This window comes from Mesocricetus auratus, unplaced genomic scaffold (assembly GCF_017639785.1).
Source record: "Mesocricetus auratus isolate SY011 unplaced genomic scaffold, BCM_Maur_2.0 Super-Scaffold_2245, whole genome shotgun sequence".
NCBI classification, from domain to species: domain Eukaryota; kingdom Metazoa; phylum Chordata; class Mammalia; order Rodentia; family Cricetidae; genus Mesocricetus; species Mesocricetus auratus.
Window position 1 is genome coordinate 12,134,335 of NW_024429180.1, and position 14,475 is coordinate 12,148,809.

The window sequence follows — 14,475 nt, forward strand, 5'->3', positions numbered from 1 at the left end:
ATCCATCAATGTAATCCACCATATAAACAAGCTGATCTGCTGCCCAAGGCTCAGCAGATCAGTACCCATCCCAAGTATACACACGGATTTTGGACTCCCATAGAACAATGTGAGGTGCACTCTCACCCTGGACTCTTGGGGAAGGGTCTAGGCCCTGCCCTATATGAAATGACAGACTATGCACACCCCCATGGAAGGCCTCACCCTCCCTGGGGAAATGAGGGGATAACGGGAGGGGGAGGGGGAGGGAGGAAGGGAGGGAATGGGAGAGGGACCTGGAACTGACTTGCGAAGCAACCTTGTTTCTTATCTAAATTTAAACTGGAAAATAAAATTTAAAAAAATCTAAAAAAAAAACAAGCTGAAAAACAAAAATCACATGATCATCTCACTAGATGATGAAAAAGTCTTAGACAAAATCCAACACCCCTTCATGATAAAGGTCTTGGAGAGATCTGGGATAACAGGGACATACTTAAACATAATAAAAGCTATATACAGTAAACCAACAGCAAATATCAAACTAAATGGACAAAAACTCAATGCAATTCCTCTAAAATCAGGAACAAAACAAGGCTGTCCACTCTCTCCATACCTTTTCAACATGGTACTTGAAGTTCTAGCTATTGCCATATGACAACAAAGGGGGATCAAGGGGATACAAATTGGGAAGGAAGAGGTCAAACTTTCACTGTTTGTAGACGCTATGATAGTTTACATCAATGACCCAAAGAAGGCTACCAGGGAACTCTTACAGCTGATTAACACCTTCAGCAAAGTGGCAGGCTACAAGATCAACTCAAGAAAATCAGTAGCCCTACTATACACAGATGATAAAAGGGCTAAAAAAGAAATCAGAGAAACATTACCCTTTACAACTGACACAAACAACATAAAATACCTTGGGGTAACGCTAACCAAACAAGTGAAAGACCTGTATCATAAGACCTTTGAATATTTAAAGAAAGAAATTAAGGAAGCCCTCAGAAAATGGAAAGATCTCCCATGCTCTTGGATAGGTAGGATCAATGTAGTAAAAATGGCAATCCTGCCAAAAGCAATCTACAGATTCAATGCAATCCCCATTAAAAACCCAGCACAATTTTTCACAGATCATGAAAGAACAATAATCAATTTTGTATGGAAAAACAAAAGACCCAGGGTAGCCAAAACAACCCTGTTCAACAAGGCAATGTCCAGAGGCATCACCATCCCTCACCTCAAGCTCTATTATAGAGCTATAGTCCTGAAAACAGCTTGGTATTGGCACAAAAATACACAGGTAGACCAATGGAATCGAATTGAAAATCCAGGTATTAACCCACACATGTACGAACATCTGATCTTTGACAAAGAAGCTAAAAATATACAATGGAATAAAGAAAGCATCTTCAACAAATGGTGCTGGCATAACTGGAGACTGGCATATAGAAGAATGCGGATCGATCCATGTTTATCGCCATGCACAAAACTTAAGTCCAAATGGATCAAAGACCTCAACATAAATCCAGCCACACTGAACCTCTTAGAAGAGAAAGTGGGTGGTACCCTTGAACGAATTGATACAGGAGACAGCTTCCTGAACATAACACCAGTAGCACAGACAGTGAGATCAACAATTAATAAATGGGACCTACTGAAACTGAGAAGCTTATGTAAGGCAAAGGACACAGTCAGCAAGACAAAAAGGCAGCCCACAGAATGGGAAAAAATATTCACTAATCCCACTTCTGACAGAGGGTTGATCTCCAAAATTTACAAAGAACTCAAGAAGCAAGTCTCCAAAACATCAAAGGACCCAATTAAAAAGTGGGCTGCAGAACTAAATAGAGAGTTTTCAATAGAAGAGTCTGTAATGGCTGAGAGGCACTTGAGAAAGTGCTCAACATCCATAGCCATCTGGGAAATGCAAATCAAAACAACTCTGAGATACCATCTCACTCCTGTCAGAATGGATAAAATCAAAAACACCAATGACAATTTATGCTGGAGAGGATGTGGTGAAAGGGGGACACTCCTCCATTGCTGGTGGGAGTGCCAACTGGTTCAGCCACTTTGGAAATCAGTATGGAGATTCCTCAGAAAAATGGTTATAAACCTACCACAAGATCCAGTAACTCCACTCTTAGGCATATATCCAAAAGATGCCCATTCATACAACAAAGATGTCTGTTCCACTATGTTCATAGCAGCTTTATTTGTAATAGCCAGAACTTGGAAGCAACCTAGATGTCCCTCAACCGAAAAGTGGATAGAGAAAATGTGGTACATTTACACATTGGAGTACTATTCAGCAGAAACAAACAATGGAATCATGAGATTCGCAGGCAAATGGATGACACCAGAAGAAACCATCCTGAGTGAGGTAACCCAGTCACAAAAAGAGAAACATGGCATGTACTCTCTCACATATGGATTTTAGACATAGATCTGGGGAGTGCCAGCCTACAATCCTATGGCAAGAGAGTCTGGGAAACAGAAACTTCATTTAGTGGCTGATCGAAGAAGAGGCAGACTCCCTCGGTTAAGTACTGAGCTGAACTCAAGAAAGCCAAATGATGCTGTAACGACAAACAGCACACTTACTGAAAGTAAAACTAAGTATTTATTGTAGAAATTACTCACAAGATGCCAAACAAGTAACCCAGATGAGCCCAGTAATTTTCTGCTGCCGAACCGGAAGCTGAAATCCGGGAAAAGAGACCAAGACTTCCTTTGTGCAGTCTTTTATGCCTTCCCCCATAACACCCCCTGCCATGCCCAAAAGTGGGCCTGGCTAGTGACGTAGTTCACCGCCTATGTACATATACATCTTTATGTCCATCCGTATATGCCTTTCGTCATGCCTAAAGTGGGTGTGGTTAGTGGTGTGGTAAACCGCCCTTTTATTACCTCATCTGTATGTGCCTCTAATAAGTCACATGGTTAATGGCGGCATCAGACTTCCTCCTAAAATTCCCCTTTTAGTCTTAAAAGGACAACTAACTTGTGTCAATGAACAAATTGTATCAAACATATATTCTATCTAAACCTAAACTTAACTGAAAGAAACACCCAAATCTGAACACCTCCTTCCAATCCCAACTCTAAAATAATTGAAAACTAACACTAACAGGTGTAAACTATCCTATAATATCAATAGTAGGGAGAGGGGGCATGGAATTCTCAAAACTACTTCCTGCTGAGATGGGATGATGATAATCTCATGGGGACCTGTGAGAAGAAAAATGTTAGTATAACAAAATCTCAGTAGATCAGCAGTAGATGAGACAGTCTCTGTATGGTAGGAGATGCTTGATTGAAGTTCCTGACTGGGGTTATAGTGTTGATTGAAGCTCTTGTCTGAAGCTCTGGCCAGATTGTAGAAGATGTGCTGTTTCAGTTCCTTGGACCAGAGTTGTGTAGAGTGATGTAGTTTCAAGACAATATATTGCTTGTCAGGTGGAGTCGATGACTTGGGGCAGTTCAGATGCCTCCAGTCGAATCAAGTGAAGTCAAGGAAGTGGGTCCTCATTCTCTTTCAGAAGCAGTTGAAGATTGCTGTCAGCAAATCCCTTGTTCTCTGGAAAACTCAAACATTAATGTTAACAAAGAAATATTTTAACTTTTAAAAGTACCCATACTGGAAGAGGTGACAATACGGAAGATGGTAAACATGAAGGAAATTAGACTTTTCAGAAAAAGAAATCCACAGATAAGGGTCCCTAATTTTATTTTCTTCTCTCTTATATCAATGGCTCTTTGATGTAATACAGAAATTCTGAATTTTATTTAAATAATATGCTTGAATTTAGAGTAGGAGAGCCAATCCAACTCCAAAGCCAGCTTCAGTTAAATTAATGGGGACTGAAGTATATGAAGAAACAGAGAAAAAAGGGTACTATGAAAAAACAATATAGAGAGATTTAGACTTTGATACCACACAGTGAGTTACTGTTTGTTTGATGGTCCTCAGGGTAGCTATTCATTCTTCTTCAGGAACCCATATGTCTGTATTCTTTGCTGAGTTTACCTGTGAAGACAAAAAACAAAACACTTCTCTTTCCTTTTAGAAGGTCACTTTACCCATATTAGAATATGAATTTGTAGATGAGATGTTATCTTTCCTCCTCCTGAGATGTCTTCTGTTCTGATCGAATCTCAATTAATTTTGATGGAACCCACAGCTTTTCTTCTCCTGTAGAAACAAAAGCATAACCCCGTCCCCAACGTAACACATATCCTGGATTCCAGAGTGAGGTCATAACATCCTTAAAATACACAGGTTGGTTCAGTTCAGAAGTCTTCTCTGTAGTCCAGTGTCTTTCTGCTGCACTTTGTCCCTTTTCATCAACATTAAGAAAATTCAATGTTAGTATACCATTATGTAACATGTGTTTAGGTGTATTTGTTTTCCCAGGCTGTTTATGAAGCATCTCTTTTAAGGTTCCCTTAGATCTTTCAATTACTGCTTGTCCTGTGGGATTGTAAGGTATACCAGTTACATGTTTTATATTATAATATTTGAAAAATTGTTCCAATTTACTGGAGACATATGCTGGAGCATTGTCAGCTTTTATTGTTTTAGGTATACCCATAACAGCCATCACCTCTAATAGGTGTGTAATAACAGAATCAGCTTTTTCAGAACTGAGGGCAGTAGCCCATTGGAATCCTGAGAACGTGTCTATGGTATTGTGTACATATTTCAAACTGCCAAATTCTGGGAAGTGAAATACATCCATTTGCAAAACTTCATTTCTGTGTATACCTTTAGGATTACAACCTGCTGCTAATGGAGTTTGATTGTAGAATGAACAACTGGGGCAATTTCTTACTATTTCTTTGGCTTGTTGCCAGATGATAGAAAAATCCTTCTTTAAGCCTTTGCTGTTAACATGGTGTTTCTTATGAAATTCTGAAGCTTCTAACACATTACCTATTAACAAACAATGAATTTCATCATTGCCTTGTGTCAGAGGACTTGGCAGACCTATATGGGATCTGATGTGAGTTATATATATAGGGTGAGTCCTGTTTTGGGTGATTTCCTGCAATTGTAAAAACAATGAGGTTAACTTTGTATTATCAGGAACAAATTCTGCAGTCTCAATGTGCAAGACAACTCTTTCTGCATACTGAGAATCCGTGACTATATTGAGAGGCTCTGTAAAGTCTTTAAGTACCATGAGAATGGCATCTAACTCTGCCTTTTGTACAGAGTTGTAAGGGCTTCGAACTACTTTACTTATATTTCCTGATTTATACCCTGCCTTACCTGATTTGTTTGCATCTCTGTAGAAGGTAAATCTCCAGAAATAGGTGTTTGCCTCATGATATGCAGAAGAATCCAAATTGTTTTCTTTATGAATTTGATTCTCTCTGTTTTGGGATAGTTATTAATATTACTTCCCAAAAAGTCACTGCAAGCTATTTGCCAATACTCAGTATCCTTCCATAAGGAGGAAATTTCCTCATTCATTAAAGGTACAATAATTTCAGCTGGGTCTTTCCCAGTAAGTTGATGAAGCCTTAACTATCCTTTTAATATCAAATCGGAGAAATTTCTATATGTGTTTTCAATTTTTTATTCTGTTTATGTGGCAGAAATACCCATTCTAGAATGGTGTCTTCCGTCTGCATTAATATTCCTGAGGGGTATTCTCTAGATGGTAAAATAACCAGAATACAGTCCAGATTTGGATCCACATGGTCCACATGTGCTTCTAATATTCTCTTTTCTACCCATTCTAATTCCTTTTCAGCCTCAGCTGATAGTACTCATGGGCTGTTTAGGACTTTATCTCCTTTTACAGCCATTTTCAGGTGTTTTAAATCATGCCCTTCTACACCAATAATTGTCTGTAATTGAGGGATTTATCCTAATAGTTTTTGAAGATCATTAAGAGTCTGGTAACGATCTCTTCTGATCTGTACTTTCTGCAGTTTAATTTTCTGAGCATCTATTTTATAACCTAAATAGTTAATAGAATCTCCTCTTTGTATATTTTCTGGGGCAATTTGTAATCCCCAGCAAAGCAAAGTTTCCTTTACTGCTTCAAACATCTTTTCCAAAGTATCCTTATTTGAATCAGATAGTAATATGTCATCCATATAATGATATATTAACGAATGTGGAAATTTTTTACAAATTACTTCTAGAGGCTTATTCACAAAATATTGACACAAAGTTGGACTGTTTAACATACCTTGAGGTAATACCTTCCACTGGAATCTCTGTACCAGATGGGAATTATTATAGGTAGGTACTGGGAAGGCAAACTTTTCTCTGTCGTTTTCTTGTAACGGTATGGTGAAGAAGCAATCTTTTAAGTCTATAACTATAGTCGGCTAATCCTTAGGAATTAGAGAAGGAAATGGCATCCCAGGTTGTAGAGACCCCATAGGCTGAATTACCTTGTTGATGTCTCTAAGATCAGTAACCATTCTCCAATTACCAGACTTCTTCTTGACAAAAAAAAACAGGTGAATTCCATGCACTAGTTGATTCCTCAATATGTCCAGCATCTAGCTGTTCCTGAACTAACTTCTCCAAAGCCTCTAACTTCTCAGATGTCATAGGCCATTGACCCACCCAGACGGGTTCATCTGTCAGCCATTTTAAGGTTAGAGCATTTGGTTGTTCTGTAGATTTGGCACTAGCATCCTGCTTCTGTACAGCCTGTACATTTGACATCTGTTTTCTGTACTGCCTTACTATATTCTTTCTACCACTAAGAGCTTGTCTATAATTCCTAGCTGATACAGGAGGAATGTTAATCTGCGTATTCCATTGCTGGAGTAGATCACGACCCCAGAGGTTTATAGCAATATCTGCAACATATGGCTTTAACCTTCCTCTTTGTCCTTCGGACCCAATAAAATTAATCCATCTAATGCTCTGTTTAACTTCAGATAGAGTTCCAATCCCTAAGAAATGAACATTAACCTCTTTTAAAGCCCAATTGGGGGACCAGGACTTCTGATTAATTATAGTGATGTCACTTCCGTTGTCTAAAAGGCCATTAATCACCATATTATTTAAGTTAAGAGGTAACTTGGGTCTATGATATTGTATAGAAGTTTGCCAAAATATATGTTTTGTATCTCCTCCTGATATAATTGATTCATCCTCTAGAGCTAATGTATTATCCAGTGCCGTATTATTTACAATGGGCAGTGGATTTTCTAATTGTCCTGGGAGTGGCTGTCCTCCACTGTCACTAGGAATGACCGGATAATCTTTCTTTTGGGGCTTGTTTGAGCCCCGGCTCCCTGTTTCCCGGCTTTAAAGATCTACCTTGTCTATCTCTTGTGGACTAGCATTCATCAGTCCAATGTTTTCCCTTTCCACACCTCCTGCAGAGACCAGGAGGCTGAGGCCTTCTGTTTGATGCATTCCTGGTAAAAGCATTATTTCTAGGAATGCGTTGTCTACACTTCCTACTAAGATGTCCTATTTTACCATAGTTAAAGCATGTGGCATCTTTATGTCTGTTAATTTCTTGGATATTGCCTTCCCTACCCAGGCCTCTATATCATCAAGGGTAGGGTATTTGGCATCCTGGTGCCTCCTCAAGCCTGTAGAAATAGCTTCACCTATCCAAGCTCCTGTATCCTGACTTTTACATTCCAGGTTCGTTGTATGTGGGACCCATTCCTCCAATGGCACTGATCTTATTTTTAATGGCCAAATTACCTGTCTGCATTGAGGATTTGCGTTCTCATATGCCAAAGATTCTATAAGGAGTCGGCTAGATTTTGGATTTGCTACTTGTACTTCTATTGCTCTGGATAATCTCTCTAAAAATTCAGTGAACTTTTCCCTTGGGCCCTGTAATACCTTGGTGTAGGGTTGCGTTATATCTCTTGCTTCACAAACCTTATCCAAGGCATGTAAAGCAGCTGTACGGCATAAAGACAACATGTGCTCGTCATATGCAGATTGAACCTGCGTGTCAGCATAAGGACCCTCCACAAGAATCTTGTCTTGGGGTACTTCATGACCGTTCTTTAATTCCTGAATCTCTAAGGCTTTTGCTTCTTGCATCCATAAAGCTCTCCATTGAATTTGACAAGAATTTTTGAGCACTGGGGAGACTAATTGGGCCCAGTCTTTTGGGGTTACTTTATTTACAGTGGCCCATGAGGTTAGGAGCTCTCTGACAAGGGGAGAATGAAGACCATATGAAACAACGGCCTCCTTGATATCTTTTAGATCCTTCATCTGTATAGGTTTCCATTGATAAGCAATGGGACCATTTGATTGTTTTTTTGTTGCTGGTTTTTCTGTTACAGATACTGGGAAAACCATAGGTGAACACATAGCAACCTTAGGGAGATCTTTCCGGCATTTGAGATGTGTTGGGAAACTCCTGTCCTGACCTGTTGCCTGTATGTCTGATTCTGAAGTATCAGATTGACCATCTTCTAAAACCTGCAGTCTATTCATCATTGTTTCTCTGAGCTCTTGAAGTTCTTGGGACAAATAATTTTCTAAGTATATCATGGAATCTTCCATTTTTTTGCATTCATCATTTTTACGTGATTCCAAATACTTAATATTCTCATCCTTAGAAAGTACCTAAATGGCATGTAAACTGCCTTCCACAAATGACATTCTATCAGTTAGTTTGTCATTGCTCTCAGACATGGAACAATTCTTTCCTGTTAGCATTTCAATCTTATGTTCCAGTCTTTGTAGTTTGCTAGTGAAATCATCAAACATGGAACAGCTTTGTTGGTTAAATGTTTCAACATTATGTTCCACTTTTTCTATTCTATCTGTTGAACACATTTTTCCTGAAAGTAATTCAATTTTGTGTTCCGTCTCTTTAAACCTGTTTGTTAGACTTACATTATCATTTTTAATATCCTGAATATTTTCTACCAAACCTTCCTTACTATCCTGCAAGGAAATTTGCATTTCCTAAATTCTTTGTACTAGGATTTCAAAACTATCCTGCGATGACCGTATGGCCTGTATAAGTTTTGTCCTATTTTTGAGCCATTTCTTTGGCAAAATTATATTGATTATGAAACTAATAATTACCATCGTGGGTAGGCCTCAACCCTTTCTAAAATCCCATCCATATAAAAAACAAGAAAATTCTTAATATCCTGCATTGTAATGTTACCTGACATTGTATAAAGCAGTTAAGTTTGTTACCAGTGGAGTTTAATTCACGCCAAGATCAGCAGGCTGCCAGTGAAAGAGCACGTGGCTGAAGTCAGCAGGCGGCCAGTAGAAAAGCACGTGGCTGCTAGAGAAATCTTGGAATATCACCTAAGTTTACAGGCAGGTAGAAGGTGCTGGTTCCTGGCGGCAGGAATCATGTCTTGCCGAACGAGCAAAGTGCTGGGGAACTTAGCGAAATGAGAGTCCACGTGTGCCTGGTCGAGCCGAGGAGCAGCCGCTTTTCTGGGCGACTGGATCCGGGTTCCAAAACTCCTGACACCTAATGATGCTCCAATGACTCTGTAATGATAAATGGCACACTTACTGAAAGTAAAACTTAAGTATTTATTGTAGAAATTACTCACAAGATACCAAACAAGTAACCCAGATGAGCCCAGTAGTTTTCTGCTGCTGAACCGGAAGCCGAAATCCAGGAAAAGAGACCAAGACATCCTTTGTGCAGTCTTTTATGCCTTCCCCCGTAACATCCCCTAGCCATGCCCAAAAGTGGGCCTGGTTAGTGACATTGTTCACTGCCTACATACTTATACTTCTTTACGTCTGTCCGTATATGTCTTTAGTCATGCCTAAAGTGAGTGTGGTTAGTGGTGTGGTAAACTGCTCTTTTATTACCTCATCTGTATGCGCCTCTAGTAAGTCATATGGTTAATGGCGCCATACAGGCTTCCTCCTACAAAGTACCTGTCTTTGGACAATTCCAAACATATGCTAAGGGCTTATATACATACAGATAAGCATAAACATACACATATGTTGTTGTGGAATATTATTTTAAGATGTGTTATATTTGTTTATACTGTGGGATACATATTTAATGATATAAATATGTGTCACTTTTTTATGTTGCATTTGTTTAATTCGGTAAAGCTGTGTTTCTTTGCCTGTCTATAACATCTGGTTGGTCTAATAAAGACCTGAATGATCAATAGCAAAGGAGGAGAAATGACAGGTAGGCCTGGCAGGCAGAGAGGATATGTATTACCTGAGAGGTGGGTGGTGGGCCCCACAAAGAGTGAAGATTAAAAACAACAAAAACAGTATAGGCTCTAAGTTGATAAGTGATTTTAAGAAGCTTGTACAAAATTGGTTGAATATAACTGCTTTATTTATTTACGTACTCCAAGAGAAATATTTGGCTGTCTTTTATGATTTTCCACAAGTACTATTTCTCTCAGAAATTTCAAACTTTTTCCTTCTGTATTCTCTAAGAATAGTTGGAATCACTTCCCTTATGGAAATAATTGGTCAGATTTAAAAGTATATTTGGCATATAGACGTTAACGTGTGGGAGAAATAAAAATATGATATTTCTGTAAGTTTTTCCCAATACTCAAGTGAAATTTTCAGCTATATTTACATATTCATTTAGATATCTTATTATCTCATGTAAGATTTAAGATACATTTCATTGCTGTTCTGCTCTTTCCCATGACAATTGTGCTTCTTTTTATTCGTTATCATTGTCAGAAATTTTTCTAAAAATAATGTGCATTGAAAACTTTTAATCTTGTTGGGAAATATGATCTTTTCAGCTGAAATTTTGTAACGAAGTCTTCATTTTCTATTTACGTTTGTCCTGAATATAGTATGATGAGTTTAACAATTCAAAAATAGTTTTCCCTGTAGCAGATGGGAAAGAAATACAGAAACCACAGATATTGTACAGAGAGGGAGAGAAATTGGAGAACACAGCCCTAAAAGTGAGATCTCAGTCACATCCCTCCCCTCAGTGTTCAAGGAACCATGTGAAAGAGTAGGCAAAAAAAGTGTCAGAGGCAGTGGGATTATAGGACACCAATAAAACAAAGTCACCATGGGCAAAGGTCAAGCAAACTCACCTAGGCTGAAGCAGCATGCTCAGGGACTTCAAGGGTTTGCAGCAGGTCCTCTGTATTTCTGTTGTGGCTTCCAGTTTAATGGTTTTATGGAATTCCTGAGTGTGCTAATGAGTGGGTGTCTCACTTTTGTGCCTTCTCTTGGGGTATTTTTTTACTATTGATTTATTTTTTCCCATTTCACTGTGATAGTTATTGTTTATTTTATACTTCTATCTTAAGCCTATTGCATTTTATAGAGCCTGAAGAGGACAAGATCCAAATGGGAGGGTATGTAGGGAGGAACTGGGAAGATTAGTGGGAGGAGAAACAAAACCAGGATATATTTGAGAAAATAATTGAATTTTCATGAAGGGAAACGTTATTCAAAAATAAAACAGAAATAAAGAAGAAATTATTAAGATATTTTGTATAAAATAAAATCAAATCAGGCCAAGCATTAAGTAAAGAAAAAGAAGAATGCCACTGGGCTAACCATCCCAGTTGCAGCCAAAGAAACCCAGCATCCTAGGTTCCTTCTCTGCCCACACAGGACTGGGTGAACCTGGGCCTGCTTCCAGGCTGTCTTCCTATGCTTCTGGACTGGCACTGTGGATCCCATCCCAGTGGGAGCCAAAGCTCCCCAGCATACTAGTCCATTTCTCTGCCCACAGGAGAAGAAAGAAGAGAGCTACCAGATTATTGAACTTGCTTACACCCACCATAAGGAAACCCATGTCCCCTACCCACCAGGAGAGGAAGAGACTCCTTCTGCACCCACTGGAAGAAAGGATGGGAAAGAGACAATATAAAAACACACTCAGCAACAGAAAACAAATGTGACACTGCCAGTCTAGAGACTCCACACCAGCAAGACTCTAACAGGCCAATGCAAATGAAGCAGAAGAGAATGACCTTAAAAACAACTTCAAGAAAATGATAGAGACCCTCAAAGATGATATGAAAAAATCCATTAAAGAGATAGAAGAAAACACAAACCAAAAATGCAAGAAATGGAGGAAAAAACAAAGCAAAAATTGCAAGTAACAATTCAAATAGTGCAAGGGTTGAAAGCTGAGATAGACACACAAAAAAACCACAATCTGAAGGGATGCTGGAAATAGAAAAGCTGGGCAATAAGTCAGGTACTATAGATGCAGGCATAACCAACAGAATACAAGAGACAGAAGAGAGAATCTCAGGTGTTGAGGATATACTAGAAGAAATAGATTCATTGAGCAAAAAATATCTTAAGTTCAAAAAATCCCTAACTCAAAATATCCTGGAAGTATGGGATACCATAAAAAGACAAAACCTAAGAATAATAGGTATAGAAGAATGTTAAGACACTCAGCTCAAAGGGGCAGAAACCATATTCAACAGAATCATAGAAGACAGTTTTACCAACCTGAAAAAAGACATGCCAATAAAGGTACAAGATACTTACAGAACATATAATAGAGTGAATCACAAAACAGGTCCCCCTGCCACATAATAATCAAGACCCCAAATATGCAGAATAAAGAAAGAATAGTAAGAGAAGCTAAGGAAAAATATCAAATAACATATAAAGGCAAGCCAACAAAAATATACCTGACTTCTACATGGAAACTCTGAAAGCCAGAGTCCTGGATAGATATTATACCAACACTAACAGACCATGGATGGCAGTGCAGACTACTACAACCAGCAGAGCTTGCAATCACTATGGATGGGGAATACAAGGTATTCCATGACAAAACCAGATTTTAAACAATAAATATCCACTAACCCTACCCTACAGAATGTCCTGGAAGAAAAACTCCAACACAAGGAATTTATCTACAACAAGAAAAGAATAGGCAATAGATAATTCCACTTTCCCAATTATCAAAAGAAAAAAAATGGGGGTCGAAATCCACATACAATTACACCAACAACCATTCCAAAACAAACAATAATGAGCAAACAATGGTCACTAATGTCCCTCAATATTAATGCTCTTTACTTGCCCATAAAAAGACACAGTCTATCAGAATGGATTCGAAGAAAGCATCCATCCTTCTGGTGCATACATGAAACACACCTCAGCTTCAAAGACAAACATTACCTCAGAGTTAAAAGCTGCAAAAATTTCTTCCAGTCAAATGGAACCAGTAAACAAACAGAAGTAGCAATCCTAATATCTAACAAATTAGATTTAAACTAAAATTAATTTCATACTCATCACAGCAGAAATCTACCAAAATGATGTCTCAGTTCTGAACATCTGTACCCCAAATACAAAGGCATCAATGTTTGTAAGAGAAACATTATTAAACTCAAATCACATATAAAACCTCACACACTATAGGGGAGACACCAACACCCCACTCCCACCACTAGACAGTACCACCAGACAGAAACTTAACAAAGAAGCAAAGGAACTAATAGAAGTTATGAACTAATTTGGTTTAACAGACATCTATAGAACATTCTATACACATACAAACAAATATGCCTACTTCTCAGTGCCACGTGGAACCTTCTCAAAAATCGAGCAAATATTTGACAACATAGTATATATCAACATGTACAAAAAATTGGAATGACTCCATGTACCTTATCAGACCACCATGCTTTAATGTTAGAATTCAATAACAACACAAATTGAAGAAACCCTAGAAACTCATGGAAATTGGATAACGCTCAATTGCACCATTCCTGGATCAAATAAAACTAAAAAAGAAATTAGAGACTTCCTAAAATTCAGTGAGAATGAAGACACAATATACCCAAACTTATGGGACACTTTTAAAGCAGTGCTAAGAGGAAAGTTCATAGCACTGAGTGCCCACATTAATAAACTGGAGAATTGTTACATTACAGAATTAACAACACAACTTAAAGCTCTAGAATAAATAGAAGCAAACTCCCCCAGGAGGAGGAGAATCTAGGAAATAATCAAACTGAGGGCTGAAATCAGTAAGGTAGAAAGTAGGAAAACAATACAAAGAATCAATGCAGTGAAGACTTGGTTCTTTCAGAAAATTAACAAGTAGACAATTCTATATCCAAACTTACCAAGTGTCATAGTGTGAACATGCAAGTTAACAAAATCAGAAATGAAAAGGGGAACATAATAACGAACATTGAGGAAATACAGTGAATCATGAGGTCATACTTAGAAAACCTGTACTCCACAAAATATGAAAATTTAAAGGAATGAACAATTTTCTGGATAGATATCACTTAACAATTTTAATCAAGAACAGATAAGCTATTTAAATAGACCAATAACCCCTAATGAAACAGGAGCAGTCATGAAAATTCTCCCAATGAAAAAAAATGTTCAGGCACAGATGGCTTCAGTCCAGAATTCTACCAGAAATTCAAAAAACAGCTTATATAAATTCTTCCCAAAATATTCCAAGCAATAGAAGCAGAAGGATCATTGTCAAAATCTTTTTATGAGGCTTCCATAACCTTGATACCCAACCCACATAAAAACACAACTAAGAAATA